Source organism: Ranitomeya imitator, chromosome 1 (genome assembly GCF_032444005.1).
Source record: "Ranitomeya imitator isolate aRanImi1 chromosome 1, aRanImi1.pri, whole genome shotgun sequence".
In the NCBI taxonomy this organism is placed as follows: Eukaryota; Metazoa; Chordata; class Amphibia; order Anura; family Dendrobatidae; genus Ranitomeya; species Ranitomeya imitator.
Genome location: NC_091282.1, coordinates 1,063,399,797 through 1,063,420,419, shown reverse-complemented (window position 1 = coordinate 1,063,420,419; position 20,623 = coordinate 1,063,399,797).

Below are 20,623 nucleotides of genomic sequence, written 5' to 3'. Positions count from 1 at the left end.
TTTGGGGTTTTGGTTCTTGACTCAGTTAACCCACCCAATCTATAGTCTCTGAAAATCTCTCGTGGGTGCTGTCGTGGCGAATGGAAAATACCGGATTACTCACCGGTAATGCTCTTTTATAGAGCCCACGACAGCACCCATTCACATCCCTCCCTTTTCTTTATATAGTTGCACGTGGTGCTTTTTTGGTGAGGTGTAAATATTAGAAGGATATAGTATAAGGTTGTAAATATGTATATATGTATATATACCTGAACCTATTAACTAAAACCTGGCGGCGGTTCCTCCTATTCTCTGTAAAACAACTGAGGAGCGAGGGGGGCAGCCCCTTTTATCTCTCTGTAGGTTTCCTGTTCCTAGGGGCGGATCCCCTCTCTCGTGGGTGCTGTCGTGGGCTCTATAAAAGAGCATTACCGGTGAGTAATCCGGTATTTCTGTTGACAGGTTCCCTTTTAAATAAGTATAACATGCTCCATATCGTTCTTTAACTAATAGATGAACAGAAACGCTACATTATTTACAAAATGTGGATAAGACTTCAGCATGTCCTACATTCTCTTCGTAGCTCTTTGGCCTTCAACATCAAGAGATGTGAAGAATATCATAACATTTACAAAAGTAAAACAATTATTTCAAAACATTTACAATTTTTTAAACAATTTATTTCTCGTATCCATTTTAAGGGAATTTGTAGACTGGTATTAAAGATAATGGCAAAATTTGATTATGTAATGAGCAAGATTATGATCTTAAAATGATGTGAATTAGGCTGAAGAGTAACATTGTCCTAAAATATGCTCAGAGTCATATCATATCTTCTATACTTAAATGGCCTTGTTAAGCATTCATTAATGAAGATTGCTTATTGTTCCTTATTTTTAAGCTTTCCATTTCTAGCTTCTTCACGTAGGTCTTCCTATCTTTTTTTCCTGTTTGTATACTTTTCTATATAACAAAGTTTACGAGTAATATTGGCCATTCATCAGTGGTTTAGTTTTAGACTATTATATGTTTCTTAAAAGGAATGCTATATCTGATAAAAAGCTACAGATACTGTCAGGTAAAGTTATTATGTGCCATTATTGGGTATTTATGGTTTTACTTAATGCTAAAATATAATAATACCTTACTGTCCCTTGTAATTGAGCTCAAATTTTGATTGTTTGAAACAAAATATTTCTCTACAATGGCGGCAATACAAGCTAAGGTTATGAACAAATTCAGAATTCTTGCAAAAAGCAAATTGCTTGCATAGCATTTGGTAATGAGGAGGAAATGTCTTTCTAGATTTTTAACCCATTCTTGACATCCATTGTACATGGACAGCACATGTCGGGTGTCAGGAGCTGAGCGCGCACTTAACTTGGCAAATGGTGGCTGTAAGGCTGCAAGGCTCATGTCGCTGTTGTTAAATCTGTAATAGGAGAAATTAAGATGCCTATTCCCAGGGTCATGTCATTTTGGATGATATACACCCCTGATCCCCCGTGACGTTCTCACAAAGTGCCAATGGGTTGTTATGGCAGCCGCAGATCTGCTGAACACTCCAATGGCTGCCATCCTAGTACTCTTGTGAAGGCCAGGCAAAGACTGAGCTTCATAGGAAACTGTGAAAAAAGTGTAAAATCCGGTAACTGCAAAATTAATTAAATAATCACATTTATTTGTAGATTAAAACATGAAAAAGTAAAATTTATTTTAAAAATATGTTAGCTCAACGGTCGACGCCTTTCGAGCTCCACTAGGTCTTAATCATGCTTTCTGCACAGGCTAGGACTCAATCCATGTTATGATGTCATAGCTTCAAGACTTGCACTGCCACACGTGAAATAGGGCTAGTCATGTCATGATGTCGGAAGGTGCATCGAGGCCTAGATGACGCCAGTAGCACAGGTGAAAAGTGAAGAGGAGACTGGTGTCATGGCAAAGTGGGAGGAGTGGCAGAGAGCTGCACTGACCGGGAAAAGGCGAGGAGCGAAATTAGTACAAATTCTTATTGTTTTGTAACCCCTTCCATGGCCATTCAGATACTTACAAGTCAACAAACCTCAGAACATAATAAGGGGCTTTTTTAATGGCAATCAGGGTTCATGTGATTCACATCATTTCTAAATTGTCTTCAAGTGAATCTATCAAATTAAAATTTGAATTTTGGCAGGTTCACGCTTCTCTAATGTAAGAAATACGCTTAATTGCCTTGTTCATTAATTAAATGGTTTTCCCATTTTTTTTTTTTACTTGATGGGACATCCTGTTTAACAATTTGCCACTACAACTTTTAATGAACATGGTATAAAACTGCAAAAATAAAATGTATATGTAGCTATTAAATTGTGCTAGGTACAGATTTCTAGATTATAAATGTTGGAAAAAAAGATTTGTTACATTATTTGTGATCATGACACAGGGTGGGTGATGGGTGTCTTGTTTGCTTGTGATACCAACAATGATGAGTAGGCAGACATAGATAACAAAGAAAGCTATAGAGATATCTCATGCACATAGCCATGCTCTGGCCAGTATAGCCACTAACTGACTAGGGATACAGACAAGGGATTCATTGCGTGTGACTTCACACCTAGCGAAAACAGCGACCTCTGGTGGTCGAAGTACTGCACTTCTACTCATTTTGGAAATCTTCAGTTTCCTTTGTCAGGCATTAAGAAGACTCAGATGTCTTCCCTTATTTATGTCCATTCCTGTACCTGTGTGGATATCTTAGCTTTTAACCCTTTGTGTAGTCCTTTTGAATAATCTTGGTTATGTTCTGATTTTGAGCTGTCATTTCCAACTTTATTTATCCCAGAAATGACCTTAAATGGAGTATGTCAGCAGGTTTTTTCTATTTAATCTGAGAGCAGGCAAGAAAGCCTGATTCCAGAGATATATCACTTACTGGGCTGTTTGGTGTAATCCAGGGTAGTAAGATTTTTCAAAAGGACTACACAAAGGGTTGATTGCTGAGATATACATGCAGGTGCAGGAACAGACATGAATAAAAGAGGACACCTGAGTCATCTTACTCTTTGATGAAGGAAAGTGAAGATTTCCAAAACGCATAAGAGAAGTGCAGTACTCCGACCACAAGTCGCTGTTTTCACATAGTGTGATAAATAATAACTCACTGTCACTTTCACACAGAAAGCTAGTGTGTACAGATGGAAACTAAATCTAGCCATATCTATACATAACAGATAACGTTGCACTCTGTGGTGCTATAGCAAGTAAACATGAAATATATGAAATTTGAATTGCATTACTGCTCTAGATTATAAGAAAAAAATGAAGATGCTTAGCACATAGTTTGGCCAATTCATGTGTGCCTAGCAGTCAAAGACAAGGCAATGTCATGACTTTGTTGTGGTGTGTTACAGGACCAGAAGCTCCTTCCCTATTCCCAATGGTAGGGCACCCTGGCTCGCCCTTTTCTCTGGATAACATCTGATATTGTAGATGCCGGGGCCACGTACCTTGCCTTAGCTCCTGAATCCACCCTTTGTCTGTACCCTTCCCCCACCCAGGAGAGTAGGGAGTTGAAATGTACCGTATTACACAAACCAAACTAACAAGGTAATACAAACGGGGAAAAAGAAAAATACCAGTCATACAAATATACTCACACAAACAACAGAGCTAAACACCAGCGAGTGGAAGATGGGGTGTAACCAAAGTAGGAGAAAGAAGGGAATTAGCATACAACCAAAACCTAGCAACAATCTCAGATAATTCCACCAAATGCCAAACAACAAACCACCATCTCCTAACCAAGCAGCATGAAGCTAGCTCTGGCAATGAGTGCTAGCCAGGGCCCAGAATATATCGGAGAGGGGAATGGCCAACAGTGAACAGCTGAGAGTATTAGCGCAGGAAAGCTTCCAAGAGCTCTCAACTGAGCAGATTAACTCCTGAATTGCTAAAAGAAACATGCACCATTTAATATGAAGTTGAAATTTTTATAAACAGTGCAGGATTATGAGAAATCAGATGCTGTGGTCTTCTTGCTCCTCTCTGTCATGGTAAACCCATGACAGGCGATCTCCAGTAGCTCTCCAGTAGCTGGGAACCTATCTAATGTGAATCCTCTTCTAGGCTGAAACCTGCATTTATGGGTAGGTTGGTCTCTGCTCCAAGTAATTAATTAAGTAAATAAGGCAGCACACTGCAGCGCTAGAACATACAAACTTGAAAAACGAAATTTGAACTGCATTACTGCACTAGAAATATGAAAAATGAGAGCGTTTAGCGCATAAAAATGGCCAATTTTATGTGTACCTGGTAGCCCCTTTACGGCATCTCTCTTATACCAGGTCCTACACTTGCCTTACCTCGCTGAGAATAAACGTCTCCATCTGAATGGGTGCATGTGAAACCTCTTCCTAGACTAAAATTCTCTCTCTCTGTGGAGGGGTATTGGACCTGCTGTAATTAAAACACCTGTGGCTAGGAGGCGGAGTGCACGATCAGAAGGCTAGAGAATGCATTTCAAAAACCTGACCGGCACATCCAAACATAGACTCAGTGTGAACAGGTGCTGAACCTAGAGTCGCCAACTCGTATATAGTTAAGTAAATAAGGCAGCACACTGCAGCGCTAGAACATACAAACTTGAAAAACGAAATTTGAACTGCATTACTGCACTAGAAATATGAAAAATGAGAGTGTTTAGCGCATAAAAATGGCCAATTTTATGTGTACACGGTAGCCCCTTTACGGCATCTCTCTTTTACCAGGTCCTACACTTTCCTTACCTCGCTGAGAATAAACGTCTCCATCTGAATGGGTGCATGTGAAACCTCTTCCTAGACTAAAATTCTCTCTCTCTGTGGAGGGTTATTGGACCTGCTGTAATTAAAACACCTGTGGCTAGGAGGCGGAGTGCACGATCAGAAGGCTAGAGAATGCATTTCAAAAACCTGACCGGCACATCCAAACATAGACTCAGTGTGAACAGGTGCTGAACCTAGAGTCGCCAACTCGTATATAGTTAAGTAAATAAGGCAGCACACTGCAGCGCCGGTCAGGTTTTTGAAATGCATTCTCTAGCCTTCTGATCGTGCACTACGCCTCCTAGAGAGAGAGAATTTTAGTCTAGGAAGAGGTTTCACATGCACCCATTCAGATGGAGACGTTTATTCTCAGCGAGGTAAGGCAAGTGTAGGACCTGGTATAAGAGAGATGCCGTAAAGGGGCTAACAGGTACACATAAAATTGGCCATTTTTATGCGCTAAACGCTCTCATTTTTCATATTTCTAGTGCAGTAATGCAGTTCAAATTTCGTTTTTCAAGTTTGTATGTTCTAGCGCTGCAGTGTGCTGCCTTATTTACTTAACTATATACGAGTTGGCGACTCTAGGTTCAGCACCTGTTCATACTGAGTCTATGTTTGGATGTGCCGGTCAGGTTTTTGAAATGCATTCTCTGCTCCAAGTAAAACCGCCACAGGCTGGAGGTTGGCGTGCTCAATGGGCCAATATACAAATAACAAAAATACTGACTGCCACTTCCAAACAGCAAGCTAGTGTGTAGAGGTGCAAACTAAGAGTATTCACATGGTGTGTTTTCACATAGTGTGATGTCACACCGTGGGATTACATCATCTGTATCCCAAGTCAGTTAGCCACTCTACTACTGTAGCTTTATTGCCTGACACTATCCAATACCCAATTGCAGCGCTGGGGTCCTTGGTTCAAATCCCACCAAGGACAACATCTGCAAGGAGTTTGTATCTTCTCTCCATGTTTGCATTGGTTTCCTCTGGGTTTTCTGTTTTCTTCCCACACTCCAAAGACATACTGATAGGGAATTTAGATTGTGAGCCCCAATGGGGACAGCGATGATAATGTCTGGAAAGTGCTGTGAAAGTAATGGTGCTAAATAAGTGAGTAAAATAAATGAATAAGAAAAAAATATGGTTTGTTCGTTTTACTAGTTATGCTTGATTTGGACCCCAGTACACAAAAATCTTTTAACACCTTTCTGCCAGCTGACGGAATAGTACGTCAGCTGGCAGTATAGCCCGCTTTGAGGTGGGCTCTGGCGGTGAGCCCACCTCAAAGCTGTGGCATGTGTCCGCACTGGGCGCAAACAGAATCCTGATCCACCCACGCCCATTAACTATTAATGCCGCTGTCAAACTCTGACAGCGGCATTTATCAAGCGCTGCCGACCGTGCGGCCGGAAGTATGCACACCGCTGACCCCCGTAACGTGATCGGGGGTCATCGGTGCATTGCCATCACAAGCCTGTAATTCTGTTCCATAGAAGTGATCTGTGCATCACCTCTATGTAGCAGAGGCGATAGAGTAGTGGGTGCTTCTAGCCTCCCATGGAAAAAAAATTGTGTTTAGAAATATAAAAAAATACAAAAATTCAAATCACCCCCCTTTCGCCCAAAACAAATAAAAACAATAAAAAAATAAAAATCAAACCTACATATATTTGGTGTCACCGCATTCAGAATCGCCCAATCTATAAAAAAAAAAAGGATTAACCAGATCTCTAAACGACGTAGTGAGAAAAAAATCAAAACACCAAAATTATGTTTTTTTGGTCGCCGCGACATTGCATTAAAATGCAATAACAGGCGATCAAAAGAACGTATCTGCACAAAAGTGGTATCATTAAAAACATCAGCTTGGCATGCAAAAAATAAGCCCTCACTTGACCGAAGATCATGAAAATGGAGATGCTACAAGTATCGGAAAATTGCGCAATTTTTTTTTTTTTTTTGAAAACTTTGGATTTTTTTCACCACTTAGATAAAAAATAACTTAGACATGTTTGGTGTCCATGAACTCGTAATGACCTGGAGAATCATTATGGCAGGTCAGTTTTAGCATTTAGTGAACCTAGCAAAAAAGTCAAACAAAAAAATCCAGTGTGGGATTTCCCTTTTTTTGCAATTTCATCGCACTTGGAATTTTTTTCCTGTTTTCTGTTACAAGACATGTTAAAACCAATGGTATCGTTCAAAAGTACAACTCGTCCTCACATGGCCATATTGACAGAAAAATAAAAAAGTTATGGCTCTGGAAAAAAGAGCGAAAAACGAAAATGAAAAATGATCCGGGGGTTAAGGGGTTAATCATTAAGTCAAACTTAGACAGATTACAAGTGTCTGTCTTTATCCAAGCAGTGGGTGTTCAGTAAGTGTTGGCGGCAGTGTTTTGTTTTGTTACCTATTTTTTAGTTCTTGTTAAAAATGATTGCTTATTTCACTAATGATATTTCCTTAGTGCAAAAAATTTATTCCATCTGTAGAGGAGACGTAAAACCATGGAAAATATGTGAACACTTAAGCTATGTTCCCAGAATCAGGAAATAGTAGTGTTTTGGACGCGGCGTATTTTTGCTGCATCCAAAATGCTGCGTTTTAATCACGCAATTAAATCCACATGTGTTTAGTGAACCATGCGGAATTACCACATCTTATCACTGGCTATGGGTGAAACTATGCAGTGGAGACTAGAATCTCTGTCGCAGATAATTGACATGCTGCGGCTCGTAACCTGCACAGTGGGTGAGTTTACGCAGCGGTAACTAGAAGCACAGTGGTGCCAGGGCCGGATTTAGGAGGTGGGTGGCCTGGGGCCCATTTTGTAGGGAGGCCCATTTTTCAAGGTGCTCCAATATGTAATGCAAAAACACAAAATGAAACAAATGCAAGTTTATTTACAAAAATCATTTACTCAGAGTAATTTAAGTAAAATCATTCATTTTTTACAATCCGGGCAGTTTCCTTGATTTTTGTGCTGCAAAATCACTAATGATGTCACTAAAGTCCAATTCACGCAGTTTATCTGACCTTGTCAACCCTTGAAGTCCTGAAAGGGAGTTAAAGATTAAAATATGTACATATGTATGCATGTAATGTATATTGTAGAAATTTGGGCTGTCTGTATCAAAGACTGCTGCTGGGCTCTATATGTCAGAGGCTTCTGCTGGGCTGTATATATATTAGGGGCTTCTGCTGAGCTGTATATATATTAGGGGCTTCTGCTGGGCTGTATATGTATGAGAGGCTTCTGCTGGGCTGTATATGTATGAGAGGCTTCTGCTGGGCTGTATATGTATGAGGGGCTTCTGCTGGGCTGTATATATATAAGGGGCTTCTGCTGGGCTGTATATGTATGAGATGCTTCTGCTGGGTTGTATATGTATGAGAGGCTTCTGCTGGGCTGTATATGTATGAGAGGCTTCTGCTGGGCTGAATATGTATGAGAGGCTTCTGCTGGGCTGTATATGTATGAGAGGCTTCTGCTAGGCTGTATATATATGAGGGCTGCTGGCTGTATATGTATGAGAGGCGTCTGCTGGGCTGAATATGTATGAGAGGCTTCTGCTAGGCTGTATATATATGAGAGGCTTCTGCTGGGCTGTATATATATGAGGGGCTTCTGCTGGGCTGTATATATATGAGAGGCTTCTGCTGAGCTGTATATATATATATATATATATATATATATATATATATATATATATATATGAGGGGCTTCTGCTGGGCTGTATCTATATATATATGAGGGGCGTCTGCTGGGCTGTATTTATATGAGGTGCTTCTGCTGGGCTGTATATATACAGTGGGGCAAAAAAGTATTTAGTCAGTCAGCAATAGTGCAAGTTCCACCACTTAAAAAGATGAGAGGCGTCTGTAATTTACATCATAGGTAGACCTCAACTATGGGAGACAAACTGAGAAAAAAAATCCAGAAAATCACATTGTCTGTTTTTTTAACATTTTATTTGCATATTATGGTGGAAAATAAGTATTTGGTCAGAAACAAAATTTCATCTCAATACTTTGTAATATATCCTTTGTTGGCAATGACAGAGGTCAAACGTTTTCTGTAAGTCTTCACAAGGTTGCCACACACTGTTGTTGGTATGTTGACCCATTCCTCCATGCAGATCTCCTCTAGAGCAGTGATATTTTTGGCTTTTCGATTGGCAACACGGACTTTCAACTCCCTCCAAAGGTTTTCTATAGGGTTGAGATCTGGAGACTGGCTAGGCCACTCCAGGACCTTGAAATGCTTCTTACGAAACCACTCCTTCGTTGCCCTGGCGGTGTACTTTGGATCATTGTCATGTTGAAAGACCCAGCCACGTTTCATCTTCAATGCCCTTGCTGATGGAAGGAGGTTTGCACTCAAAATCTCACGATACATGGCCCCATTCATTCTTTCATGTACCTGGATCAGTCGTCCTGGCCCCTTTGCAGAGAAACAGCCCCAAAGCATGATGTTTCCACCACCATGCTTTACAGTAGGTATGGTGTTTGATGCATGCAACTCAGTATTCTTTTTCCTCCAAACATGACAAGTTGTGTTTCTACCAAACAGTTCCAGTTTGGTTTCATCAGACCATAGGACATTCTCCCAAAACTCCTCTGGATCATCCAAATGCTCTCTAGCAAACTTCAGACGGGCCCGGACATGTACTGGCTTAAGCAGTGGGACACGTCTGGCACTGCAGGATCTGAGTCCATGGTGGCGTAGTGTGTTACTTATGGTAGGCCTTGTTACATTGGTCCCAGCTCTCTGCAGTTCATTCACTAGGTCCCCCCGCGTGGTTCTGGGATTTTTGCTCACCGTTCTTGTGATCATTCTGACCCCACGGGGTGGGATTTTGCGTGGAGCCCCAGATCGAGGGAGATTATCAGTGGTCTTGTATGTCTTCCATTTTCTAATTATTGCTCCCACTGTTGATTTCTTCACTCCAAGCTGGTTGGCTATTGCAGATTCAGTCTTCCCAGCCTGGTGCAGGGCTACAATTTTGTTTCTGGTGTCCTTTGACAGCTCTTTGGTCTTCACCATAGTGGAGTTTGGAGTCAGACTGTTTGAGGGTGTGCACAGGTGTCTTTTTATACTGATAACAAGTTTAAACAGGTGCCATTACTACAGGTAATGAGTGGAGGAAAGAGGAGACTCTTAAAGAAGAAGTTACAGGTCTGTGAGAGCCAGAAATCTTGATTGTTTGTTTCTGACCAAATACTTATTTTCCACCATAATATGCAAATAAAATGATAAAAAAACAGACAATGTGATTTTCTGGATTTTTTTTCCTCAATTTGTCTCCCATAGTTGAGGTCTACCTATGATGTAAATTACAGACGCCTCTCATCTTTTTAAGTGGTGGAACTTGCACTATTGCTGACTGACTAAATACTTTTTTGCCCCACTGTATGTACTAGATTGTGGCCCGATTCTAACGCATCGGGTATTCTAGAATATGCATGTCCCCGTAGTATATGGACAATGATGATTCCAGAATTCGCGGCAGACTGTGCCCGTCGCTGATTGGTCGAGGCAACCTTTATGACATCATCATCGCCATGGCAACCATTATGACATCTACGTCGATACTGTGCCCGTCGCTGATTGGTCGAGGCCTGGCGGCCTCGACCAATCAGAGACACGGGATTTCCAGGACAGACAGACAGAGACAGAAAGACAGACAGACAGACGGAAAAACCCTTAGACAATTATATATATAGATATATATATATATGGGGCTGCTGCCGGGCTGTATATATCAGAGGCTGTTTACCTGTATATGGCCGGAGTCACACATGCAAGAAACACGTCCGTGTCTCGCATGTGAAAAGCAAGCTCTGGCGCCGGCACTTGGGAGTGGAGCGTGCGGCTCCATGTGTTGCTATGCGGCCACACGCTCCGTTCCGAAGTGTCGGCGCCACAGCTTGCTTTTCACATGCGAGACACGGACGTGTTTCTCGCATGTGTGACTCCGGCCTATATCACAGGCTGTTGCTGTGCTGGCTGTATATGTATGAGAGGCTTCTGCTGGGCTGTATATGTATGAGAGGCTTCTGCTGGGCTGTATATATATGAGGGGCTTATGCTGGGCTGTATATGAGGCTTCTGCTGGGCTGTATATGTATGAGAGGCTTCTGCTGGGCTGTATATGTATGAGAGGCTTCTGCTGGGTTGAATATGTATGAGAGGCTTCTGCTAGGCTGTATATGTATGAGAGGCTTCTGCTGGGCTGTATATGTATGAGAGGCTTCTGCTGGGCTGTATATATATGAGAGGCTTCTGCTGAGCTCTCTGTCAGAGGCTTTTGCTGGGCTCTATTTGTATGAGAGGCTTCTGCTGGGCTGTATATGTATGAGAGGCTTCTGCTCGGCTGTAAATGTATGAGAGGCTTCTGCTGGGCTGTATATGTATGAGAGGCTTCTGCTGGGCTGTATATATATGAGGGGCTTCTGCTGAGCTGTATATATATATATATATATATATATATATATGAGGGACTGCTGTTGGGCTGTATATATTAGAAGCTGTTGGGCTGTATATATATGAGTGGCTGCTGCTGGGCTGTATATATCAGAGGCTGTTGCTGTGCTGGCTGTATATAGAATAGAGGCTGAGGGGCTGTATAAAGTGTATACACAGCACTATACTGTAAACAGGTCCACACTATATACATACAGTATACACAGACACACTGTAATGCCGGATATAGTGTGGACCTGTATGTACAGTATGGTACTGTGTAGGACAGGAGCGGCAAGAAAGATACACAGACACACAGAGACACACACACAGACAGACACACACAGAGAACATACTTGCCCACCGCGACACTGTGAAGATTGAACCACTTCACCTCTGGTTCTTCAGTGACTGAAGATCCAGAGTGAAGTCCTGCCGCGCTCCGCGGTGGAGAATCCTCTTCTCGCACCGACATCGTGGCTCCACCTCCTTCCTCTAAGGTCGCTGAACAAGCTCTCATCTGATCTAACCCGAGGGAGCGATCATATAGCTGAATAGGTAGCGCCTAGAAGCTTCTGTTGGGATTGGAGAAGGCTGCCGCATGCCATAAGCTAAACATTAGGTACAGGGAGGGTACTAAGGAAGTCTGGCTAGGCCAGCCAGGTCAGTGGATGCTGACACAGGTCAGGTGCCATGACTCTGCCGCTCTGCGCCAGCCACTGAGATGTAGGACTGTGGCCAGGTCCCTATACTTTCAATAGTTTCTCTTGTTAAATGTTCCTTATCATTAGAAATGGTTCACAGCAAAGAGACGTGTATTTTACATGTTTTGAGATATTTATCCCTATATTGGTGGGAGGCCCCTGCTTGGTGGGTGACCCAGGGCCCGGGCCCCTCGGGCCCACCCCTAAATCCGGGCCTGGTGGTGCCTGAGAATTCTATAAATCCCATCCGCTGTGCTTCTAATGTAGAAAGCAGCATTTTGGATGCAGGGCAGGTGAGCTGCTTCCAAACCACTGCGCTTCCTGATGGTGGGCACGTACCTATGTAAATGTAAATTAAAGTGCCCTGCTCAGTATATGCAGAAGTATGCCATTGCCTAGAGGACAATTTTTAAATATTTTTGATTTGTAAATGATGTCCAATAATTGCAATAATTTAAAAGTCAACTAAAGTTTAACAACAATGTTAAGTATAGGAGAAGACTTCACATTGATTTATTGAATTCCTTTGACTGCAGTATATAATGGATTATATTTCACTTACTGTAATTGTAGGGCATACAATAAGCAATGTCAGGGTTAGGAAATCACAGGATCTTTAGATGAAGTATAAGTAAATCAAATTAGTCATGTTAAGATGGTGTTTCTGTTATTTCCTGATTTCCCATTGAAAAACAGTCAGAGTTAAAAATGGTGGATAAGGCTAGTTTCACATTTGCATTTAAATCCGCAGCGTTTAAAACGCATCCGCAAGTTGTGGAAAAAACGCATGGAAACGTGTACAAACGCTGAGTTTTTTTAGACACATGCGTTGTCACATGCGGTTAAGAAAACACCGCGTTTGTAAGCGTTTACATGCGTTTTTTCCTGCGTTTGCGTTTTTGTTGCGCATGATGAGAAATTTCACAAGAGAAAAATCAAGATAACCAGACACCGCCAATGGGACTACAGAGGGCGTGTATGATGGGATCTCTATATATAGACCCTAGGGCTACTGAAATTTTAACAGTTTGCTACAGTATCCTGTGTCATGATGGATCTTCACATGGAGAGCTTTTATTTCAACCTGGATTTCAGCTTCAAGCTGTTTCTTGCCTGTGCTTTTGCTTGGGAGCAAGACCGAAACCGCAAAAGATGGGAGACGGAGACAGCGTAGGCGTTTTTGGAGGCACCCCATTATCGAAGTACATGAGAGCCGTGGAGCCTATCACACGCTCTATGCCGAGCTTAATGCCAACCTGGAGAAATTCCAGGAATACACACGAATGTCGCAAGACTCGTTCCGGGATTTGCTTTCTTGTGTCCAAGAAGCCATATGGCGACAGGACACCCAGCTCCGTAGAGCGATTCCACCCGAGGAACGCCTGCTGGTTACATTAAGATAACGTTCAAAATCTAAACCAATGACAGTCCAAATTTAGTGTTTTCTGACATGTATTTTTTGTGTATTTTCCATTCTTTCTTTATCGTAACAACACCATAAAAAGAATAGATTGTAATGTTTTTTTTGTGTTTGTTTTTCTTCCAGATTTCTGGCCACCGGAGAGAGTTTATCATCCCTCCACTTCCAATACCAGCTTGGAATATCCACGATGTCCGGAATAGTTGCGGACACCTGCCGTGCTTTGTGGAATGTACTCCAGGATCAGTTTATACCCCTACCCACCGTGGACACGTGGCGTGAAATTGCAGAAAAATTCTGGAATGTGTGTGATTTCCCCAACTGTTTAGGAGCGGTGGATGGAAAGCACATTCGCATTATCAAACCAGCCAGGACAGGATCGGAGTACTTCAATTACAAAAAATATTTTTCTGTGGTGCTCATGGCAATAGCTGATGCGGACTGTCGCTTCATCGCCGTGGACATTGGAGCTTTTGGCCGTGGCAACGATTCCCAGACTTTCAAGAACTCGGATATGGGCCACCGTGTGTATGGCAACAATTTCAATTTTCCACCGCCACAACCTCTCCCCAACACTCAAGGTCCACCGATGCCATTTGTTATGGTTGGGGATGAGGCCTTCCAGATGTGTGAAAACCTACTGAAGCCTTATTCCAGTCGGGACTTGAACCACACTAGTAGGATCTTTAACTACAGACTGACCAGTGCCCGAAGAACAGTAGAGTGCACCTTTGGCATTCTGGTCGCTAAATGGCGCATTCTTGCATCAGCCATAAATCTAAAAGTGGAAACAGTCGACGAGGTGGTCAAAGCCTGTGTGGTTCTGCACAATTATATAATGGTTAAGGAGCAACCAAACATTGAACTGGATGAACCAGTTGCACACCCTCTGCCTGATTTCCAGCATCACCTGCTGCGGTCAACTGCAGCCGTTGGTCACATGCGGGACCAATTTGCTGCCTTTTTTATTCAGATATTGGACATGTGTCATGGCAGGACAATGTTGTGTAAATGTCCTGTTGTAATTACATCTGTACCAGTAATTTTCTACAATGATAATAATATTTCTCATTAATAAACTTTAGTTTTGGTTGTGTTGATGTGGCACAAAAAGTAAGTGTGTGGCGACGTTTCTTGGCACACAGTGTGTGTTGCTGGCGGCAGAAGACACAATAAACCAAACATAATTGTGGCAAATCAAACTTTTTTATTTTGTTAACAACTCTAAAAATTTTTTTTTACTGCGCCGGCTTGGGGTAGAGTGATGTAAACGGGGTGTGTGAAGAACTGAGGCCTGGCTAACCATGGACGACGCAGAGGTGGCAGGAGAAGGGGCAATGAAACTAGAAGGGTCTGGAAGTTCGGGGATGGGGCTTGACACATGGGAGGCTTGAGACGCACTGGAAGGGTGAGACAAATCTGACATTACAGACACATTGGTAGGTGAAGGGGGAGGAATGCTAAGAGTCCTCTGTTTTTTTTTCTGTGTTTTTTTTTTGGTTTTCCTGGTTGGGGAGGTCTTGGTGGGCTCATATGGCGTGGCGTGGTGGCGGGTGACCTGTTAGGGTCCGGCTGCACTGTGTCAGAGTCCATAGTGCTCGTAGAGCGTGCAGCCATGCCAGAGTCCATAGTGCTCGTAGAGCGTGCAGCCATGCCAGAGTCCATAGCGCTTGTAGAGCGGAATGCCATGCCAGGGTCCTGCTACATCATGGTGGTGGCGGTACGGAAGGCCATGCCAGGGTCCTGCTGCATTGTGGTGGCGGTACGGAAGGCCATGCCAGGGTCCTGCTGCATCGTGGTGGTGGCGGTACGGAAGGCCATGCCAGGGTCCTGCTGCATCGTGGTGGTGGCGTTATTGAAGGCCATGCCAGGGTCCTGCTGCATCGTGGTGGTGGTGGTAAGGAAGGCCATGCCAGGGTCCTGCTGCATCGTGGTGGTGGCGGTACGGAAGGCCATGCCAGGGTCCTGCTGCATCGTGGTGGTGGCAGTACGGAAGGCCATGCCAGGGTCCTGCTGCATCGTGGTGGTGGCGGTATGGAAGGTGATACCAGGGTCCTTCTGCATCGTGGTGGTGGCGGTATGGGAGGCCATGCCAGGGTCCTGCTGCATCGTGGAGGTGGCAGTACGGTGAGAAGTGACCTGCAACTGTCCACACCCTCCCTTTTATCACCTTGATGGTGGGAGGTGGCTTATCAGTGTCTAGACATGGTTTTCTCAATTGAAACGCATGCGTTTAAAAACGCAACCAAACACATGTGCTTAAAAACGCATGCGTTTACATAGACAGCAATGCGTTTTTTTTACGCAAACCTTGCGCAATCGAACGCATGCGTTTCCTGGCGGCAAATAGATGCCTCTAGAAATCACTACATGTTGCATTTCCACGCCAAGCCGCAAGCGACGAAACGACGCATGCGTCGTCAAACGTGGCAAAACGCGAACAAAAAAAACCGCATGCATTTTTAATGTTAAATATAGGAAAACACGACGCATGCGTTTATATGCGGTACAAACGCTGCGGCAAAAAACGCAAATGTGAAACCAGCCTAAGACATGCTGAAAAATAATTACTATGGAATGACCTACTACACTGGCATTGTAGTCATATTTTAACTGAAAATATAGGCAACAATATGAAGAAATTGAAAAGTGAAGAAACGTGCAAGATTGAAAAAAAATATGTATGTTGTAATATGCAAAAGCTTCAGGCCGTTATGGAAAATGAAAGGTAATCTGTAAGCAGGCTTTTGCTGTGCAATGTGAAAGCTGCATGATATAGGGGCACAGACCCTGATTCCAGTATCACTGAACTGCTTGGGGTAGTTTTGATTGAATCCCTGTTTTCTCTGTTGTAGATGTAGCAGTGGTCAGAATGCTGATTTGCATATAAACCTGCCCATACCCCTGATTGACAGTTTTCTGTGTACATTGTCAGCAAGCTCCCAAGTAGTGGTGGTGGCAAGGTTACACAGATTAGCCTGACTGGCTTGCACATGAGACTTAGTGCTCTAGTGATAATCTCCTTCTGAGAAAACACTGCTTTTATTGAACCTACACCACACAGACTAAGGCTGCTGTCACACTAGCAGTATTTGGTCAGTATTTTACATCAGTATTTGTAAGCCAAAACCAGGAGTGGAATAAATTGAGGTAAAGTATAATAGAAACACATGCAGCACTTCTGTATTTATCACCCACTCCTGGTTTTGGCTTACAAATACTGATGTAAAATACTGACCAAATACTGATAGTGTGACGGCAGCCTAATACGGGACAAATCCCTTGAATCAAGCTCTATATTTCAACATTATCCTGATCAGATTAAATCGCAAACACCTGCTGACAGATTCCCTTTAACAGTTTCGCTTTGTCAATTATGATGCAAGTGAATGTCGATTTAAGATGTGACGTGAATGAACAAAATAAAAATTAATATTTGGTGTGACGGCTCCTTGCCTTCAAAACTCCAACAAAATAAAAAATAATCTTATTTCACAAAAATGATTTTTTATTTTTGCGGCTCTGCATTATAAACTTGATGGGTGAAAGTGCTCACCACACATCTAGATAAGTTCCGGTCTACTTTCCAAAATGGTGTCACTTGTGGGGGGTTTCAATGTTTAGGCACATCAGGGGCTCTGCAAACGCAACATGACGTCCTCTCAATTCCAGTCAATTTTGCACTGAAAAGTCAAATGGCACTGCTTCCCTTCCGAGCTCTGCTGTACGCCCAAATAGTGGTTTACCCCCACATATGGGGTATCAGCGTACTCAGGATAAATTGTACAGCAACTTTTGGGGTCCAGTTTCTCCTGTTACGCTTGGTAAAATAAAACAAATTGGAGCTGAATAAAGTTTTTGTGAAAAAAAATTAAATGTTCATTTTTTTAAACATTCCTGTGAAACACCTGAAGGGTTAATAAACTTCTTGAATGTGGTTTTGAGCACCTTGAGGGGTGCAGTTGTTAGAATGGTGTCACACTTGGGTATTTTCTATCATATCGACCCCTCAAAATGACTTCAAATGTGATGTGGTCCCTACAAGAAAATGGTGGTGTAAAAATGAGAAATCGCTGGTCAAATTTTAACCCTTATAACTCCCTAACAAAAAAAAATTTGTTTCCAAAATTGTGCTGATGTAAAGTAGACATGTGGGAAATGTTACTTATTAATTATTTTGTGTGATATATCTCTGTGATTTAACCCCTTCATGACCTTGGGATTTTTCGTTTTTCTGTGTTCGTTTTTCACTCCCCTCCTTCCCAGAGCCATAACTTTTTTATTTTTCTGTCAATTTGGCCATGTGAGGGCTTATTTTTTGCGGGACGAGCTGTACTTTTGAACGACATCATTGGTTTTAGCATGTCGTGTACTAGAAAACAAGAAAAAAATTCCAAGTGCGGTGAAATTGCAAAAAAAAGTGCAATCCCACACTTGTTTTTTGTTTGGCTTTTTTGCTAGGTTCACTAAATACTAAAACTGACCTGACATTATGATTCTCCAGGTCAGTACGAATGAGATAATAGACACCTAACATGACTAGGTTATTTTTACCTAAGTGGTGAAAAAAAATTCCAAACTTTGCTAAAAAAAAACAAATTGCACCATTTTCCGATACTCGTAGCGTCTCCATTTTTTTGTCATCTGTGGTCGGGTGAGGGCTTATTTTTTGCGTGCCGAGCTGGCGTTTTTAATGATAGCATTTTGGTGCAGATACGTTCTTTTGATCGCCCGTTATTGCATTTTAATGCAATGTCGCGGCGACCAAAAAAGCGTAATTCTGGCATTTCGATTTTTTTCTCGCTACGCTGTTTAGAGATCAGGTTAATGCTTTTTTAAATTGATAGATCGGGCAATTCTGACCGTGGCAATACCAAATATGTGCAGATTTTTTTTTTTTTTTTTTTTTTTTTTATTGATTTATTTTGATTGGGGCGAAAGGGGGGTGATTTAAACTTTTATATTTTTTTATTTTTTTCACATTTTTTTTAACTTTGCCATACTTCAATAGCCTCCATGGGATTCTAGAAGCAGGCACAGCACGATCAATGTTTCAATACTCCAGCATTTGTGCATCCCTTTCCAGGGAGGGGTGGAAGCATCTAGGAAAATTTGCTCTAGTACCGTGGATCTATCAGAGTGGCAACTCAGTAGTCAGCATTATTTCTAATCCTAGCAAGATTGGAATCATGCTGCAGATTGTGCAGGAAAAAGGCGCTCATGTGTCGGGCACTTCAATGAGGTCCAAGTCTATGGTATGTTGGTTACGGGATTACACTCAACTTGCTTCCTCTGTACACTCCCACCAACAACAGAAAACACGGAGGGGATCATTATCCTCTTCATCTCCTGAATGTTGTGAGCCTATCACTTCTTCCTCCTTGCCTTCCTTTATTTTTTTCCTTAGCTCCTGCACCTACATTAACAGTTTGTCTGGTATCATGAGCCCCCCTCGCAATCAATCCTCCTATGGCACCCATCTGTGCGACAACAGTCCAGAACTTAGAGATAGTGTTATCCCATCCGCATCCTCCTCTGCTTCCACCTCTTCCTGTGGGACTACCACCTCCTCACGCAGACAATTCAAAGTGTGCTCCAGCATGTAGATGGCCAGAATAGAGATGATGATGACTGCATCGTCAGTCCTAACCATCTTAGTAGCCATTTCAAAACTGTACAGAAGGATGCATAGGTCTTTCATCTGTGCCTACTCTGCAAGCATAATTTTCACCACATCCGTACAGTGTTGGCCTAGGCTATGCAAAAGGACATACTGCATCATGGCTTGTTACTGTTGTCACAGTCACTGCAACATGTGCAGAGTGGAATTCCACCATGTCGGCACATATCAAACAGTTAACCGGTGGGCTGAAAGACCTCAGTAGCGATGCAAGTCGATGACCTGTGGCTTGCGATCGGTGGACATGAGCACACCGCGACAGAGCTTTTTGTAGCAATACATCCTAGCTGAGATAGTGGTGGAGAAATTGCTGTCCTACCAGGTTGAGAATATGAGCCATGTAAGGCACATGTGTGAGGTTACCCCGGCGTAGGTCTACCTTCCCTGGCTCCAGGTTCAGTGGAGACAGCTATTGCTCAAACTCAACCTGGATAACTGTCCACAACTCTTGAGCTGTGTGACTGCAATCTCCAAAGAATACTAATTTAAACATTGCCTGATTGTGGTTTGCCATGGCTACACAGTACAGAGGTAGGGGGATTCTCTGAACTGTTGGAATGTGTGTCTCATTAAGGGAGAGTTTGAGGGCTCAGGTCGAGGCCCTAGAGGAGGTGGAGGAGCCAGAGGCAGTGGGGGAAGTTTTAGATACAAAGGTTTGTCCTGTAAGCCCTCGGTATTCCAAGACTTGTGGAGCATCCCCTTACTCTTCTGCGCCCATCGTAAACCTTTTGGAAGTGCATTGAACAGCAAGATTGCTGCTGAGGAAAAAAAATCTCTTTAAATCTTCAGCTTAGCGAGTGTGAACGAGCTGAGTGTGACAGGAGCTTAAGTGCGAACGGCGGTAAGTGTGTGACTCGTGATTCAGTGACTTTGGATTCAGGGAGTTTCCAAGGGAGGAATTACTGAATTGCTGTCTGTATTTTATTAATACTTTGTATTTATTTTTATTTAACTTTTCTGTCTGGTGCAAACCCCATTAGGAAATGTGCTCCACTATTGTTAATGCCATCCAGTGTACATCTTGCCACATGTATGCAATCCTTGAGCAGCCGGTCGAGGGTGCATACTGCTGTGTGAGATGTGAGCACGTTGTGCATTTGGAAGCCCAGATACTGGATCTAAATGTGCAGCTGGCAACACTGAGATCCATAGACAATAAGGAAAGGAGTCTTCTGCTCACTGAGCAGACGCTCAATGGGATAGATGGGGATGGTAGGATGTAGCTGCAGGACAATGAGGCAGCAAGCTGGGTGACAGTTAGAAAGCACGGTAAAGGGAAGAGTGCCAGGGAGGCTAGTCCTGATCTGGCACACCCCAATAAGTTTGCTAAGTTGGCAGATGAGAGGGGTTCAGTACAGGGGTAGCACTGCTGCAGCCAGGCATGTCCTCTGAAAGCCAGAGGAGTGACTACTACAGTAAGGAGGGAAATAGGAGAGCAGGGCAGGCCAGACAGGTGCTGGTAGTGGGGGACTCAATTATTATTGGAACAGATAGGGCAATCTATCACAAAGACAGGGATCATGAAACGGTGTGCTCAAGTTCACAGATTGCTGGGGGGGCCTGGTGAGGACGCAGCGGTTATGG